Source organism: Hyperolius riggenbachi, chromosome 3 (genome assembly GCF_040937935.1).
Source record: "Hyperolius riggenbachi isolate aHypRig1 chromosome 3, aHypRig1.pri, whole genome shotgun sequence".
Lineage (NCBI taxonomy): Eukaryota > Metazoa > Chordata > Amphibia > Anura > Hyperoliidae > Hyperolius > Hyperolius riggenbachi.
The window spans coordinates 362,962,197-362,980,002 of record NC_090648.1 but is presented as its reverse complement, the minus strand read 5'-3'; the positions used below and the strand labels follow the sequence as shown (position 1 = coordinate 362,980,002).

The 17,806-nt window shown below is 43.7% G+C and overlaps 1 long non-coding RNA gene across 1 annotated transcript; it reads left to right on the top strand.

The window, feature by feature from the left end:
* Positions 1 to 8,064: 8,064 nt before the first annotated feature.
* Positions 8,065 to 14,359, top strand: LOC137561562 (uncharacterized). The gene is made up of 3 exons (XR_011030048.1): positions 8,065 to 8,109; positions 8,207 to 8,360; positions 14,296 to 14,359. It is a non-coding gene; the product is annotated as an uncharacterized lncRNA (long non-coding RNA).
* The last annotated feature ends 3,447 nt before the right edge of the window (positions 14,360 to 17,806 follow it).

The following is a 17,806-nucleotide window of genomic DNA, read 5'->3' as shown; positions in this document are numbered from 1 at the left end:
CTTGAGAAAACCTGCACAATTATGTGAATTTTCTGGGAAAAGGGTCACCAAAACTTGGGCCCTCTGTCTTTGCGTTGCACTTTTAAAGGGAACCCGAGGTGAGAATAATATTGAGGCTGCCATATTTATCTCCCTTTAAGCAATACCAGTTGCCTGGCTGCCGTGCTGGTCCTCTGCCTCTTATTCTTTCAACCATAGACCCTGAACAAGCATGCAGCAGGTCAGGGGTTTCTGACAATATTGTCAGAACTGACAAGATTAGCTGCATGGCTTGTTTCTGGTGTAATTCAGTTCACTACTACAGCCAAATAGATCAGCAGGGCTGCCAGGCAACTAGTATTGTTTAAAAGGAAATAAATATGGCAGCCACCATATCACTCTCACCCTGGGTTCACTTTAAATTACAGTTAGCCCCGCCCTCATCCGGTCATGACCACGCCCATTTTTTCGCCGCGGCGCGCTTCGCGCGCCGCAGGTTGTGGCCACACCCATTTTTGGCGCGGCGCGCTTCGCGCGCCGCAGGTCGTCAGCTCCCCCGGAAATTGGTCCAGCACCTGCATAGCACCCCCTAAAAAAATTTCCTGGAGCCGCCACTGCCCAGAACGGTTTGTTTATCACTGCTCCAGAACATATGGAAAAATGTTCCGGTCTCATCAGAGCATCTATGACATAGTATACTGTTAGAATTGCAAATTTGATGCATTCGTTCAGGAGTAAGATAGGTTCTGTGTACAAATGTTACCTGTATTAGTCTGTCTCTAGCTGAAATGGGGATTTTAATAAAATAATTCAAATTATCTTCCCAGTCAGTACTATCCAGGCCAGGAATGTCTGTATTCCATTTAACTTGACAGAGAAGTTTTTCAGTATTTTTTTTTTGCAACAGGGCCGAATAGATTGCGGACAGGGGTTTATCTAAATAAAGTGTCATAAGTGTCCCATGTTGCCTGCTGTCAAGGTAGGAGCCCCATCAGGGAATGTGCAGAAAAGGCGTGCTGGAGTTGCAAATATCTAAAGAACATTTTATTTGAAAGGGAAAATGTTTGTTTAAGATCATTAACCTCCTTGCCGGTTATCCCGAGCTCAGCTCAGGGTAACCTGCGCAGGAGGATTTCTCTGGCCCCGCTGGGCCAATTTGCATAATTTTTTTTTCCTACACGCAGCTAGCACTTTGCTAGCTGCATGTAGTACGCGATCGCCGCCACTCACCACCAATTTGCCGCTACCCGCCGCGCCGCTCCAGACCCCTGCGCAGCCTGGCCAATCAGTGCCAGGCAGCGCTGAGGGGCGGTTCGGGATTCCCTGTGACGTCCCGACGTCCATGACGTCAGTGATGTCATCCCGCCCCGTCGCCATGGCGACCGGGGAAGCCCTGCATGAAATCCCGTTCTCAACGGGATTTCCTGCATACTCTGATCGCCGAAGGCGATCGGAGTGGGTGGGGGGATGCCGCCGCTCAGCGGCTATCATGTAGCGAGCCCTGGGCTCGCTACATGATTTAAAAAAATTAATTAATTTAAAAAAAGTGCGGCGCTGCCTCCTTGCCGGATTTTTTAGACCGACAAGGAGGTTAAAGGGTTGAAGCACTCCATCTTTTATTATGTGTTGCAAAGATTTAATTCTGGATTTAGCCCAGAGTATTGGATCTGGAATTTGCATGAAGTGCTGTAACTTAGGATTTTCCCATAAAGGAGTGTGTGGAGAAAAAAGGTTCTTCCCCTCCCATATACTGGATGACCTCAGACCAGACTTTGCACACTGTAGCCATCGGGATAGTGCACCTTTGACCATTCCCAGTTCCTCTAAATACCAGAATGTGAGTCTCTCGTAGGATCCCATTTGAGCCACCTCAGTGACTACTACAGGATTATCTTGTGCAAACCACCATCTGACCGAGACTAGAACCAGGGCCGGTTCAAGTAACAATTGGGCCCTAGGGCAAAATTAGCCTGGGGGCCCCCCAACAGACAGCCCCGACCAAAAAGCGTCATTAGTGGCCCTTTGTTGCAGCCAAATTTTCCTCCTGGGCCCAAGAGCTGGCTGCTGACCCTCCCCCAATCACTACCCAACTTAACAGACTCTGCAGAGTCCCTGGGGAGCAACAGTTAAGATGGGGGAGGGACACCTTGGGGGCCCCTAAAGGCTCTGGGGCCCTGGGGCAATTGCCTATTTTTTCCTATGGTAGCTCCGGCCCTGACTAGAACAGCAGTGTAATAGTATAGTTGCATGTTTGGGAGGGCCAAGCCCCCTTGATCTATGGGAAGTTGAAGTGTATTAAGAGCAATTCTTGGGGACTGACCCGTCCAAACAAATGTTGTGATTAAAGAGAACCTTAACTGAGAAGGATATGGATTTTTCCTTTTAAACAATACCAGTTGCTTGGCAGTCCTGCTGATCTCTTTAGCCACAGTAGTGGCTGAATCACAGACCTGAAACAAGCATGCAGTTAATCCAGTCTGACTTCAGTCAGAGCACCTGATCTGCATGCTTGTTGAGGGGCTGTGGCTGAAAGTATTAGAGACACCGGATCAGCAGGAGAGTCAGCCAACTGGTATTATTTTAAAAGGAAAAATCCATATCCTCAGTTTAGGTTCCCTTTAAGGAGTGGAGGTTTTTAAGAATTTTCTAGGGATGGAGGTTGGTGTTTGTCGTAAGACGTATATAAATTTAGGCAGAAAAATCATTTTAAATATATATATTTTCCCAATATGCAAAAGCGGCAGTTGTTTCCATGATCAACACCTTCCACCAAAGACCTATACAACCGGCATAACATTGAGTTTAAAGTAGTCTTGTATTTTATTAGTTATGTTAATACCAAGGTAGTGAAACTGCGATACCCATTGTAAAGGGCTAGCAATAGTTGTCGGTTGAATATTGTCTAGGGGCATGACGACAGACTTGCTCTTATTAATGCGAAGGCCAGAGAGGAGCCAAAACTTGTAATTATGTCAAAAGCTATGGCCCGAAGAAACCTTTTTTAGTGTTAATTGGTGTCAGACCTACAATACTTTGCTGCACAAAGTGGTCACCTGCCTACTTGTCTGTGCAATCCGTAATAGATAAAGAGCATCTAGCTCTCTGTTCCAGGCATTTATTTGTCTTTATTCAATTGTATTTGGAATGTATTTCTTCTAAGTATATACCACTTAATATTTTTTCTCTCCCATCAGTTTATTCTTTTCTCGGAATCTTTTAGAATCAGTCTTTCAGTTCCCACCTTGTTTCAGGAAACCTCTGTAGTAAGATGGTTACTCATTGAAGAGGAATGTATCCATAAGCAAAAAACAAAACAAGCAAACTGAAATTTATTCCAGTTAAACAGGAATTCAGAACTGCCTTCTCAGTATTTAATATAGTAATGGAAGTACTGTATGTGTAAAAAGGAGAGACTTGGAGCAAAAAGACCCATTTAACAATTGTTTGCAGAACTCCCTATCTCATTGGCAATCTGCACTGGCGTATACAGGAATAAAGGCTGCTATACAGGAAAGGATTTGTTGATCCAGCAGCATGCCAGATCAGCTTTATGTTTTATGAGTTATTTATTAAAGCAGTGCAAGGAAGAATCAGAGTTTAAAAACCAGCAGACCATAGCAACCAATCAGATTCTAGCTCTCAGCATTTTAAAATGCTGCTCAGTGCAGTGGCTAAGTGTTGGTGGAAAATTAGGGGTATTTTGGAAATGTGTTTTGAGAGATTAGGGTTAGTTTATAACCCGGTTCTGTGTAGAGATGGTCAATGAAATGCTAATCGTTCCAGCTTGAATGCAAATTGTATGCAGCTTCGAATTGAGACAGTCAAATGCACTTCCTGGTTCATTTTGATTGGCCCGATTCTAAACTGCATACGGTGCTTCTCATTGAACATCTCTAGTTCTCTAGCGTTGTAAAGCAGTTTTGGATCCTGAAAATGACATCTGTGAGATTCTATTTGCTGTGATCAGCTCTTGCTTTAGCCTACACAGGATGGTAATAACTCATAAGGGTACTTTCCCACTATAGCCATTGCGTTATGCTTCCTGAGAAATAGGATTGCAACAGTGATGAATAATTGTAATGTGACGCAGACCGCGCAGTATACAGTCCACTGACTGAGCGCACGCATCGTGCAGTACCACACTGCATGCTGCATTTTATTCTGATAGAATTAATTGCACTGAAAACACAACATTGTGGATGCATCATTCTAATATAATTTTATCATGTTGCGTTTATATTGCGCCACAACAGACGTAGTGCGAAAGGACCCATAACAGTCATATAACCGTTGTGCCAGTGGTGAAAAAGTAGGAAGCTGGGCAGTCAGACAGGCAATGAGGGAAGAGGACATGGAGGAGCCTAGGTAGGTAATTTTACATCATTCTTACCCTGCGCACTGACACTACAGATAGAAACATGCAAAGAACCCTGAGGTTCCAGGGAAGACTGGTTTAAAAAGTCTGGTGTCCACAGTATACTGGCTGCTGTTTGGGACAAGTGTTGGTCATGGTCAACCCGGGATCCAATACATGTCTTTAGGGGTGCAAAGTTGCTAATGCAAGGAGTAATTTGTAAAGGTGCTAAACCTGAGACAAACGTATAACAAGAATTTATACTTCCCTGGAGCTACCTCCAGCCACCTGTTGTCCGTTAGCTTCCTCCATTTCGGTCAGGTCCCCTCTGTGAGGGTACAGAGGAGTCTGCAGTCCAGCTGGATTGCAGGCCTCTGAGCATGCATGGTCCTGGCTGTGAGCGTTCTGCACAAGCGCAGATGGTCATGGTAGACTGCCCATGCGGAGAATGCTTTGATCACTGAGCAAGGAGTGCAATCTGGAGTGCGGATGGCCGGGACAGCGCCTCTGTTAAAGTGGATCCGAGATGAACTTTTACTCCTTGCATAATTGTGTTCCTTACATATAGTTTATAGGGCATTCCCCAAGCAAGATACTTGTTTTGTTTTGTTTTAATACCCTAATTTCCTATAAACTAAACAAACCACACCCACAGCTTCTCCAGAGTGCCTTGGCGCTTGCAAAGGATTGTGGGATTTCAGTCTGGGCAGGTGAAAAAGGTGTTACTAGCTATAGATTTCAGAGGCAGAGTTTTCACAATCTGAGAGCTGCAGTGCAGATACAGATCAGTTGCCTTTGTAATGGAGGAGATAAGAGTGGAGTTTTCACAGAATATGCAGATTAGCATGCCTAGATACAGATAAGCTTGCCTGTGTGTTTAATTGTGTAATAGTGACAAGCAGAAAACATGTCTGCTCCCATTGTATCACAGGAAAAAATATTAATATACTGTTGAAGCTGTTTGAAGATAGATTTGCTGTGTAAACTATCTAAACTTTAGATAAGATATATAGACAAGTCACTTGTTATATTTAGTTTTTCATCTCGGATCCGCTTTAAGGACTTTACAAGGGCAGACTAGGGGAAGAATGCAGGGGACCGCTCAGATGGAGCTAATAGACTACAGAGGGGCTGGAATAAGCACTAAGTATAAATCCTTGTGATCTGTTTGTCTCAAGACACTTTTAAAAAGTTATGCTGTTACCACTTCTGCTTTAAAGGATACATGAGTTAAACGAAAGTAGTGAAGTTTTACTTACCTTTGGCTTCTTCCAGCCCCTAGAAGTCTGTGTGCTCCAGTGGCACAGTTCCTCTGTCCCCTCCATGAGCTGCCGACCCCCTGCTGGGGTGCGGGCTTCTGCGCATGTGTGAGTTCCCTTACGTGCACAGGAAAGTAAAGCTTCACTACTTTCATTTAACCCGTGTCCTTTAAGCACATTTGTGGGTTTTTTTTCCAGATGTGTGGTGGTAATTACTTCAGTCAATCTCATTGTGCTTTTGTTGAACTAAATATAAACTTGGAAGTACAGTATCTATTTTTTTTAATACATATCAGTTTCTCTGTTCCAGGTTTGCACTATTATCAGCTCTGTTTACCCCGATTAATCACATATGACACAACAACTGTGTCTTTATGTCTCTGTGACTTGACAGAGTCTATTCCAAGCAGTACACAAAGGAGACACCAGAGCCTTCTGTGCTGCAGGAACAGCATGCTTCCTGTGTCACTATTCAGCAAGGGCAAGACTAGAGTCTGGTTACATGTGATGTAACTACACACTTATACCTCGCTAGGTCATGAAAAGGCCTTGCCTCTCACTCATCCAGACATGAACAATTTACCATGGTCTCAACCGCAAATCTTTACTGAAGGATCTCCGAATGGCTGTTAAGGCCCGTACTCACGGGCTGCAAAACTCGCCTGTCGCCAGCACACGTGAGCGTGTGGGCGACAGGCCGGCGACAGCTTCTCGCCAGGTCCCTCCGCGTACACATGCGGAAGAGGGACAAGCGGCAAGGCGGAAGCTGTCGCTGACGTTCCTCCTCCCCCCGCCGGAAGCTCACCGGAAGGTCTGTGAACCTCAATGGAGGTTGCTGTCGCTAGTCCGCGTACTCACGCGGACTAGCGACAGTTGCGGCGGGGGGGCAGCGGCGACTGTCGCCATGCGATTGAAAGTTTCAATCGCATGGCGACATAGCGACGGGCGACAGTTCGGGGGCGCGCGCGCGTGCGACGGCCCATACTCACGGGCGACCTGTCGCCGCAACACGCGCGCGCCGCGTGTTGAGGCGACAAAAGTCCCTCGTGAGTATGGGCCATTAGTAGCTTAAATGGTCATTATAAGTACAGGACATATTTCTTTATTTCACATAAGTAGAGCAAGGCCTTCTTAAAGGACACATCCGAGCACGCTATAAATAAAAAAAAAATCCACTTACCTGGGGCTTCCTCCAGCCCATGCCAGCCATCCTGTGCCCTCGCTGCAGCTCTGCTCACCGCCGGTGGCCCGGGTCCCCTCTGGCGCAAGATGCCCACTGCGCCTGCGTGAGTGGCTCTGAGTCGCACTGACATCAGGACTGTACTGTGGAGGCGCAGCAGTTCTGCACCTGCACAGTACAGTCCTGATGATGTCTGGTCGGCATCGGCACCGGAGGGGACCAGGAGCCACCAGAGCTGCGGCGAGGGCACCGGAAGGATGCAGGGGGCTGGAGGAAGCCCAAGATAAGTGGATTTTTTGTTTTTATGGTGCTCGGACCTTTCCTTTAAAGAGAACCCGAGGTGGATTTATTAAATCTTAATAGGACACAGAGGCATGTTCTGTGCACGAAGACATGCCTATTTGACCTGCTGCCGCCAGTTCCCTCAGGCTCTGCTGTCCCCCCTGATAAATAGCGCCAGAAGCTAAGCCGCGACCCAGGAGTATTTCCTGGGTCGTGGCTTATTGTAGCTTCTGATTGGAGGAAGCTAGCAGAGGCGGGGCAGTGGGGGGAGCCACGCTATGGAGGGGGAGGCCATGCGGGGAAAACTGATTGACAAGCTGCCAGGTAAACATCAGGCTAGCGGAAAGCAGATTGTCTCTATCTAGCCTGGTGATATTTATCGGTGGGGATAGCAGAGCCCAAGGGGACTGGTGGTGACAGAAGGACACAGAGGCATGTCATTGTGCAGAGAACATGCCTCTGTGTACTATTAAGATTTAATAAATCCACCTCAGGTTCTCTTTAAAGGACAACTATCACAGAGCAAAATGCATTATAAATTACTTTTTCACTGTCTCTGACAATAGGTAGTCAAAATCTGAAAGTTCCATCAGGTTTTGGATTAGTCCGTCTCCACATGAGGAATCTTGTTTAGGGCCCGTTTCCACTACTTAGTGATGCGAATGCGTCTACGTAGCCACATCGCATCACTTCCGCATCTCCCGATGCGGAAGTGTATTGGAGGAGATGGGACGCAGCTGCGGGCGTGCGAGAATCTGCAGCATGCTGCAGATTCTCGGATCGCTCGGCACAACATGCACGCAGTGCAAACTCTTCCATTGCCGTGCATGTGTTTCAGCATACACGGGGTGCAATGCGGCTATGTAGCCGCATCGCACCGCTCCTAGTGGAAACGGGCCCTTATTTCTCTATTTACAAAATTACTTAATGAATGGCAGTTGCTCAGTCCAACTGTCAAAATACAGTGCCTGGGGAAATTATTTTTTAAGAAATACTAAGTATCCCCCAATAAAGAGATTGACTAGTCCAAAATCTGACAGCAACATAGGAAAAAAGTAATGTAAAGTCTATTTTACAAATACAAATTTTTAAATAAGGTTTACAGTATATGTAATTTTTTTTTAATTTTTTTTTACATTTTTTCCTTGGTAGTGGTCCTTTCCAACAGAAGCTATTCATGGCATCCCATCCATCTGCAAAAAGAGAAAATTCTAGGTAATTGAAGAAGAGAGACACTCACATCAAAATTGTATGCCCATCAGCTAAATGTACATCCAGGAATTCAGATATCTGAAGCATCCTAATGGTAAATTTGTACAATCAAGATTGTATTATTAGTGGGCACCTTGGGGGGGGGGGGGTACTATCCTCTTTTCTTTTCTTTCTGTCTACACCTTTTATAAGGGGCGAGGGGATCAGATACTGGTCGTACTTCTTACTGCGGGGGGGGGGGAGGGAGGAGATTTAACTTAGCCTGTGAATTCCCCTGGGGGGGGGGGGGGGCGCAAGGTTTCAGTTACGCCCTAGGCTGGCATTATTTATCTGACTGTGCTGGCAGCTACATTCAATAGGAAAAGGGTGTATTAACAAATGGAATTATGGAATCACATTTTGTCCATGAAACGATTATTCTGTCCACTGCTGTTGTTCAATATACTATTTGTATTTACATATCAAGCTGATTCATGTTAGAATGGGCCGTTTTGAGTTTAGTAGGTTTTTCATACACAGATAAAACCAGCCTACGGCCCTAAATGCCTGTATAATTACAGGAATACATTTATTCTCAAGGAAGTTAAAGTACAACTTAAAGAGGAACTGTAAGGAGAACTTTTTTTTTCTTTTTTTACAAAACAAAGGAAGAGAGAGAGTGTTATGATGAAAAGAAGAAGAGATGAGCAAAAGAGAGGAACAAAAATCCTCTTACCCTGTCAGTGTGGTATAGGAAAAGTTCTTCATGCAGCATGTGAGGAATCATGTTTACTACTGGCACAGAGAGCGGGGTGTTTTTTGTTTTTTTCTTATTCCTTTAACCCTTTCGGGATCGGCCGCCTAACCCCCCTTAAGGACCAGGGCATTTTGCGGTGGAGGGGGGTGCATGTGTTTGGGGGAGTCAGGCGGCCGGATCCCATCTGTGGCTGGCTGGGCAGTGTCCCGCCCCATGGTGGCAAGTGTCCCCCCTTACGCCAGCAGCAATCACTCACCTTCCAGGCTCCAGCGATCAGCCGCAGTAGCCCCCTTCTTCTCCAGCCGGCATCTCCGCTCCAAATGACGCTCAGGTCGGCCAGAGCAGAGGGGGGCGCCGATTGTTGCTGGAACAGCAGGGAGGTGAGTGGATCCTCTTCTTTTCCCCCATGACGCCACCGCTGTCAAAGTGGTCACATGAGGGAAGATGCCAGCTGTCATATGACAGCTTAATATGCCCTCTCGGGTGCACACGATTGCGTCGGGACGGTTCTTTAGCGTGGACGTTGAATCAACGTCCGGTCAGAACTGTACCGCCACCTGTGGAACATTGATTCAACCTACGGCGGTCCCCAGAAGGATAAAGACACACCCTTTTTTTTCCCTTATACCCAAGTTTATTCTCAAACCTTTCTTTGTGACTCCCCAATGGTGCATGTTTTGCAGGAAACCACACCAATGCACAGGTGGGGTAATTAGTGTCTCAGCTACATGGAATCCACCTAACTGAGACACTAATTACCCCACCTGTGCATCGGTGAGGTTGCCTACAAAACATGCACTGTTTGGGAGTTGAAAAGACTGGTTTAGGGCTCTGTTTCACACTAATGAATTGCAGCAAAATCCCCACTATTTTGCAGCAACTCTGTTTGCAATTATCATCCAGGGATTTAGTCTCATTCCCTGAACAAGAATTTCAAAAGCATTGCTATTTCTCTGCTCTCCGCTGCTAGTTCTTTTTTCTTCACTAGGTTGATATGCCAATGCCGTGTCTGATCTCCTATGTATACAGTTTTATTAATTTTTATGCTTCTGATATTAACCACTTTACCCCCGGTGGTACGAATTTCTCCATCCCTTTTTCCATCCTTTCACCCCCAGGGACGGAGAAATCTGTACCTTCCGCGCTACCGCCGCTGTCCGCGCTCCCGCCGCTTGTGCTCTTGCACCCGCCGCTCGTGCACGCCGCCGCCAGCTCACCCGGAGATCAATGAACGGGAAAATAGATTTCCGTTCGTTTATCTAAGCCCCCGCAATGCTCCGCTGCTTCTATTAGAAACAGCGCGATCATTGTGATTCTCCCAGCCTCCTACTGCTACCTGTAAGCGTCCTTCCGGACGCTTACAGGTCGCATGTAAACAGACTCACTGTGGCCATCTTGTGGCCAAATGGTAAACTACACCCTAAAGCATTTTACACATACAATTACATTGGATTACACAATAAATTAACTCATTACCTCCCACACTCCCCAATTTTTTTTTTTTTGTAATTTAAAAAAACAAAACAAAAATACAATAAAAAAAACATAAATAGTTACCTTAGGGACTGAACTTTTTAAATATTTATGTCAAGAGAGTATAACACTGTTACTTTATAAACTATGGGCTTGTAATTAGGGATGGACGCAAAACTGAAAAAAATGCACCTTTATTTCCAAATAAAATATTGGCGCCAAACATTGTGATAGGGACATAATTTAAACGGTTTTATAACTGGGACAAATGGGCAAATACATTTCATGGGTTTTAATTACAGTAGCATGCATTATGTAAAAACTATAATGGCCGAAACCTGAAAAATATTTTTTCCCATATTTTTTCCTATTTTCCCATTAAAACACATTTAGAATAAAATAATTCTTGGCATAATGTCCCACCTAAAGAAAGCCTAATTGGTGGCGAAAAAAACAAGATCTAGTTCATTTAATTGCGATAAGTAATAATAAAGTTATAGACGAATGAATGGATGGAGCACTGAAAGATGAAAATTGCTCTGGTGTTCAAGGGGTAAAACCCCTCAGTTAACCCTGAAATGGTTAAAGGCTCAATATTTCAGCACTCCTAGCTCTGAACTACCTCTGTGCCAAACCTCAGCCCCCCAGTCGGGCTGGTTCCTGAGATAGAGTATATCAACGCTGTCTTGTGAACCAGTGGGGCTGTCGTTTGGCACAGCTGTAGTTTGAGTAGTCCCCTACTTACTCTCAATATTTGCAATGTGACGCAAACAGTGCAGTATACAGTCCACAGACTGTGAGTGCACGCATCGTCCAGTACCACACTGCATGCTGCATTTTATGCATTTTAAATTGTTGCACTGAAAACACATTGTGGATGCGTCATTATAATATAATTTTATCATGTTGCGTTTATATTGTCTATTGCGCCACAACAGACGTAGTGCGAAAGGACCCATAAGGCCATCATTAGGCCATCACTTCTTATCAGACATAAATTATATATATCTTGTTTTTTTTACACTACAAATAAGGCTTTTTGTGAGTATTTGCTTTTTTTCTTTTCTTATTGAAATTTTTAATGTTTTGCATACAATATTGGTAGACAGCAGTACACAAGAGAAATAACATTGTAAAGATATAGTGATCTTAACATGGGTAAAATTCAAAGGTTAACTATACAATCCAAGTGAATATGGGACATACCAAAAATACAATTGTAAGTATGAACCCGGGGTAATAAGCATCGGGTTGCTGAGATCATGCGTCTTGACTATTACTACTACTTTTAAACCTCACCACAAACACATCCCTAACTCCTGACATACAGGGTGGATGGATAATGCTGAGGGATAGAATCTGTTCTTGCAGAAATAAGAACCTTGGTAAAGACCAGTTTGTCATCGAGTCTCAATTATGTTGCATGTTTATTGCGGTATGTATAAAGAAAAGTGTTACCGTGTTTACCTTCTAAATGTTCAAAAAGGTGTAGTAAATATGATGGGAAGTGATGTATGAATGGAACTAAGGTTGTTTTCCAATTGGTGACTAGGGAACTAAATAACTGTGTAACTATATCTGTAACTGTGTTGCAGGGGCTAAGCTTAGGAAACAACATGTTCTGTGGGTTAGGGCCCTTTTACACTTAATCAGTTGCTCTCAGTTAAAACGGAAATAAAACTGATTTTCAAATTAATGCCCCTGTTTTCCTATAGCACCTTTCACACTTAACGTGTTTTAACCTTCTGCCGCCCGCGTCACGCCAGTAGGCGTGGCCGCGGCGGCAGCCCCAGGACCGCCTAAAGCCAATTGGCGTAAAGTCCTGGGGCTCTGTTTTGAATGAGATCGCGCGCATGGTGCGCGCGCATCTCATGCTCGGAGGGCGGAGCTCCGCCCCGCCTTCAGTCTCCGAGCGGCTATTGCCGCTCGGGAGACTGTTAGACGGCGATCACGCCGTCTATTTACTAGGTGCAGCGCTGCGATGAGCAGCAGCGCTGCACTGGGGACAGCCGTGTGACACGGCTGTCCCCATGGGGTACAAGAGAGCGATCGGCTCTCATAGGCAGAAGCCTATGACAGCCGATCGCCATAATTGGCTGGCTGTGGGGAGGGAGGGAGGGAAGAAATTTAAAGAAACAGGGTTTTTTCAAGAAAAAAAACAAACAATAATATTTATTTAAAAAAAAATAAACATGGGGGGAGCGATCAGACCCCACCAACAGAGAGCTCTGTTGGTGGGGAGAAAAGGGGAGGGGGAATCACTTCTGTGCTGAGTTGTGCGGCCCTGCAGCTTGGCCTTAAAGCTGCAGTGGCCAATTTTGCTAAAAATGGCCTGGTCACTAGGGTTGGTTTAGCCCTGCAGTCCTCAAGTGGTTAACTGAAATCTTCTTCCCAATGCACTGCTATGGAAAAAACCGCATACCAACGCGCACTAACGGGTACCAACGCATACTAACGCACACCAACTGATTAAGTGTAAAAGGGCCCTCAGGGTTTTGTGAGTATTTGCTTTTAGTAATTTATTTTATAGGGGAAAAAAAATACATTTCTCCAATTCCATCAACAATCGTTTTAAAATAAACAATGCTATTATAGATAAAACCCACAAATTGTATTTGCCCATTTGTCCCGACTATCACAATAAATTATGTTCCTAGTACATTGTATGGCGACAATATATTATTTGGAAATAAGGGTGTATTTTTTCTATTTCATGCTTTTTGAATGTTAGCAGTACAAGCCCTTATTTACTAAAATAACAGTAATATACCCTCATGACATACACATTAAAAAGAGTCCCAATGGTAACTATTTATGTATTTTCTTTGAAGGCTGTTACTTTGCTGGAAAGTGTTTTATCTTACCTATGTGGGAAGAACAGGGGCAAAAAAGGGTTCATAAATATAGAGGGGATGCATTCTTAAATGTTTATTTTAATGCTTTACTTTTGTCCAGTAGATGGTGTTATATACTTAATCCTGTGTTTACACAATTGTGTGTTTTTTTTTTGTTTTTTTTTACTATTAACTTTCCCTTTAATGAATGAACATGGCTCCTGATTGGAGTCATGTTTATTAATTCACAGGCACTTTGATTGGCTTTGGGAACACGTTTCCGTTGACCAATCTCTGCCGAGTAAGTCCCGCCATGAAACAAGCGTTGGGAGCACGGGTGCACCCATTGCTGTTTGACAGCATATGCCTGTATGTCTTGTTTGCCAGACAGAGGCACAAATCGGGGCCCTTTACCACTAGCAATCACAAACGCCAGCGATTGCGATTTTTAATTCATTTTGTTATGCGATTGCGATTTGCGATTTTTATTTGCATTGCATTAACCCTCTGAAAATCGCTCCAGAAAGCGATTGCGATTTGCGATTTACAAATCAGAACACTATAGTGGAAAATACTAATCATGATTTCTAAAACGTAGCAATTTAAAAATCACTAGCGTTGTGCGATTTTGCGATTCAGCTGTGGGCCCTTATATATATGTCCAGTTTGTGTGAAGAGGTTAAATATGCCTTCAGGGACCCTTGGAAGGCTTCAGAAGCATATATATATATATATATATATATATATATATATATATATATATATATATATATATATATATATATATATATATATATATATATATATATATATGCTCCTGAAGACAGATGGCTCCATACATGTACATTGTATGAAGACTCACAGAGGTAATATAACTTCACCAGGGCACAGTGCGGTAATAAGGAGACAGAGAGGGGACAGGGGAGGCTCAATAGGGTCCAGTGCCTACCATTTAGATAGTAAGTATGACTCTCTTTTCACTACAGATTTCCTGTAAGCCTTGCTGTGTATGAGATTTCAGGAAGTTGATATGATGACACATTAAGGTAATTATTCTATGCTTAAATTACGGTTAATGATTTTCTAATGAATACTTATTAAAACACATATAGATGTAACAAATGCACTAATGACAAAATGTAACATAGAAACAAAAGTAATCATTCATAAACACATGAGACTGGCAAAGATTCTCTATACAAATATGTTGTTTTAACTTTGCCAGCGTTAATCCTGGCAGAGCAATAAGCCAACACAGAATGTTCATCAAAGCTATGAGAAAAAAATCAATAAATGCATTTACTATTTATATTGACTATTTTTGTTCTTTAGTTCTTGCTTACACAGTATTCAATAAAACATTGTATATGATAGCACAGCATCGATTCTGAGAACATTTCTTGAATCAGTCAAGATATTTATACAACAATATCAGTTCATTCTTGCTGAAAGATAATGTATAAAGTAAGGCATGAGTAATATTACATTATGAACCCAATAAAAAAATCCAAAGGCTCAGTTGTTAAATACTAAAAGCAAAGTGTAAATTATAAGCATTTTTTTTTTTTTGCACTACATTTTCCAGTGTGAAAATCTGTTTTATATCTTTACTTGCCTACAGTCGTACACCTACTTATAATCTGATCCTTGCACTCTCTAGCTTCCTGTTCTGAAAAAGGGTCTTGAAATTCCACTTCCTGCTAAGTACAAATATACAGCAAGCTGCGGTAACACATACCGTCTTGCAAAATCTCTCACCCATCTTTTGTGCATAAAACTGTGGATGAGTTTGGCAGTGAACTGTGCGCCTAAAGAAACATATATGCAAAGCATTTCCATGTTCCACCCTTGTTACGGCATCTGCCACCCCCCCTCAATCACATAATTTTCTCCTTTTATACTTGATATTGTAGTCTGTCCTACTCTTCAGGAGTCACATGGTTGCTTTTTATTGACCCTCCCACCACCTACATCTACAGAAGGCAGGAAGCTGGCGGTAGTGCACTGATGAGCACATATGACTTATTGATGAAACAGGTAAAAATAGTATTTTTTCAGTCACTTTGCTTTTGTACACTGTATGTGTTTGCTTAAACTAGATTGCAATGGCCTTGTTCACCTCTGGGTTTAGTTGAGGTTTTAAAACCACAAAAGTGGCCAATATTGAAATCCACTTTCCTGGCTGTTGTGCAGATCTTTTGTCTCCACTGCTGTCGTAAAGGGAACCCAAGGTGATAGGGCTATGGAGGCTACCGTTATTTCCTTTGAACCAATACCAGTTGCCTGGCAGTCCTCCTGATCCTGTCTATCTAATACTTTTAACCATAGACCCTGAACAAGCATGCAGCAGATCAGGTACCCTGACTCCTGCTGACTTAGGTTTTACTGGATTAGCCATATGCTTGTTCCAGGGTTTTGACTCACACTACTTATGCCTGAAGATCAACGGCTTCCAGCCAACTGGCATTGTTCACAAGCAAATAAATATGGCAGCCTCCATATCCCTCTTACCTCGGGTTCCCTTTAAGTTTTGTACACACGCTAGAGGATTTTCAGCCTAGATGGTCTGTTGGGGTGGTTTCCACTGAGAATCTAGCGTATGTACTGCAGCACCGATGCATCACAGAACAATCTGATGTGTCAGATCATCTCAGCAAAGTGTAGATTGAGCCCATTGTTTTCCTACCCACTTTGCCCAATTGAAGCCACTCAGTGGTGCCCTGCGCTGTTGTCCCTTCTGCACTTTTCATAACAACAGAAAACATCGCTAGCCTCTAAACCACGTGACTGTAAAGCACTTGGACCTGAACTGTTGCCCGAATGATCAAGTTCTAAATCCTGGAGGTGACAGCTATTGTGCATGTGTACGTACATTTAGTCCCTAACCCTTAACAAGCATGCAGATTATTGGTGCAGACTTCTCCAAAAGTTGCATGTTTGCTCCAGATGTGGCACAGCTGTGGGAGTCCTCTGGGAAATGTTTAATGCAAGCAGCTTATTAGTGCATGCTTCATCCATTATAGACTAGCCCTTGGGCACAGCCCTCAGGATGTCTGCTCCATAACTAGCGGATGGTACCAGTTATGAGTTTAGTTATGGAAGTGTTGCATAGTTGATTTATAATTGGGCTTTTTGCTTACTAGACTTTGTTCCTTTGATTCCACTTCGGTTCAAGAACTGACTAGAAAACTAAGAATCCTTTCCTCCTCGGCTAAGATGGTCATTGAACTCACATTATCACCAACCAACCAGCTTTAACTTTAGTAACGCCAATGTATGTGTATGGATGGAGTTTGCTTTTGACATGTTTTAATGCCGATACTTTAATTACTGATGCCTATAACACATGCGCTTGCATACTAACAACTTTCATATGTCATAGAACGCTTTCACATAAGCTGAACTGCGTGTTTGCTGGATAATTTGCCCACCAAGCAAGTGCCATCTTCCAGCAAGTGCCATGGCTGCTATGCAATGCAATTGAATGGCAGTGGTTGTACCCACGTATGCCAGTAGTTGACATACAGTGCAGGTGCCGTGCAACAGGAAACCACCCTATATTACATTTACCGGGTAGTTGCCATCCACTGAGATGTACATTCAGGGGGTGGGCCCGTGCCGTGAGCTTATTTATATTCTATAAATATTCTATTATGGCCTTGATTCATAAAGGGCTGTGCAATAACAAAATTAGGTCGTTAAAATACCGCACTCAGTATTTTAGACTTCATAAAAATTTTCCAAGGTGCGGTAGAAGTTCGGTAATTTACTGAAGCCCATTGACAAAAACCTGTTCAGTAGCAGCAGAAGAGTGTGGAGTTGTCTCTGTGTTGTTACATGCTGTTCCTTGCAGTGAGGACATTACAATATTAAGAGGCATCGCAACATCCCTTTAGAATGTACAGCTTTGTTATACTGCCTCTGCTCGCTCTGAAACTATTAGTCTATCTTAACATTTTATTTAAATGCAACAGGTTAGATGAACTCCAAGAAACGTTAACCTCCTGAGCATTACGTCGCGAGTCCCCATGGAGATTCTATAGATTTAATGACCCCACAAGGTTTAGCTAGCACTAGGTTAGCTAGTATAGGTAGCCAACACCCCCTGAATGCCCCTGATCCAGCCACTTATTACATTACCCAGCCTCTATCCAGCAATCTGTGCAGCATCCCCGCACAGCTTCGCTCTTCTCTATGGGGAGGATTGTACATGACGTTATGCGCAGACCCGATCCTCCCCATAGAGAGACCGGAGCTGTGCGGGGAGGCTGCGCCAAACGCTGGAGCCAGGCTGGGTAATGTATTTATTGGCTGGATTGAAGCCGATCGGGAGGTACTGGTTACCTATACTAGCTAGCCTAGTGCTAGCTAATGCTTTGTGGGGTCATTAAATCTATTGCGGGAACCTAAAGGGTTAAATGGCCAAAGGGCCACAGGGGAAACCTCTTTTGTTCTGTTTTCTTTGCTCGCTGCCTGAGGGGTAGAAAAGCTTGTTCC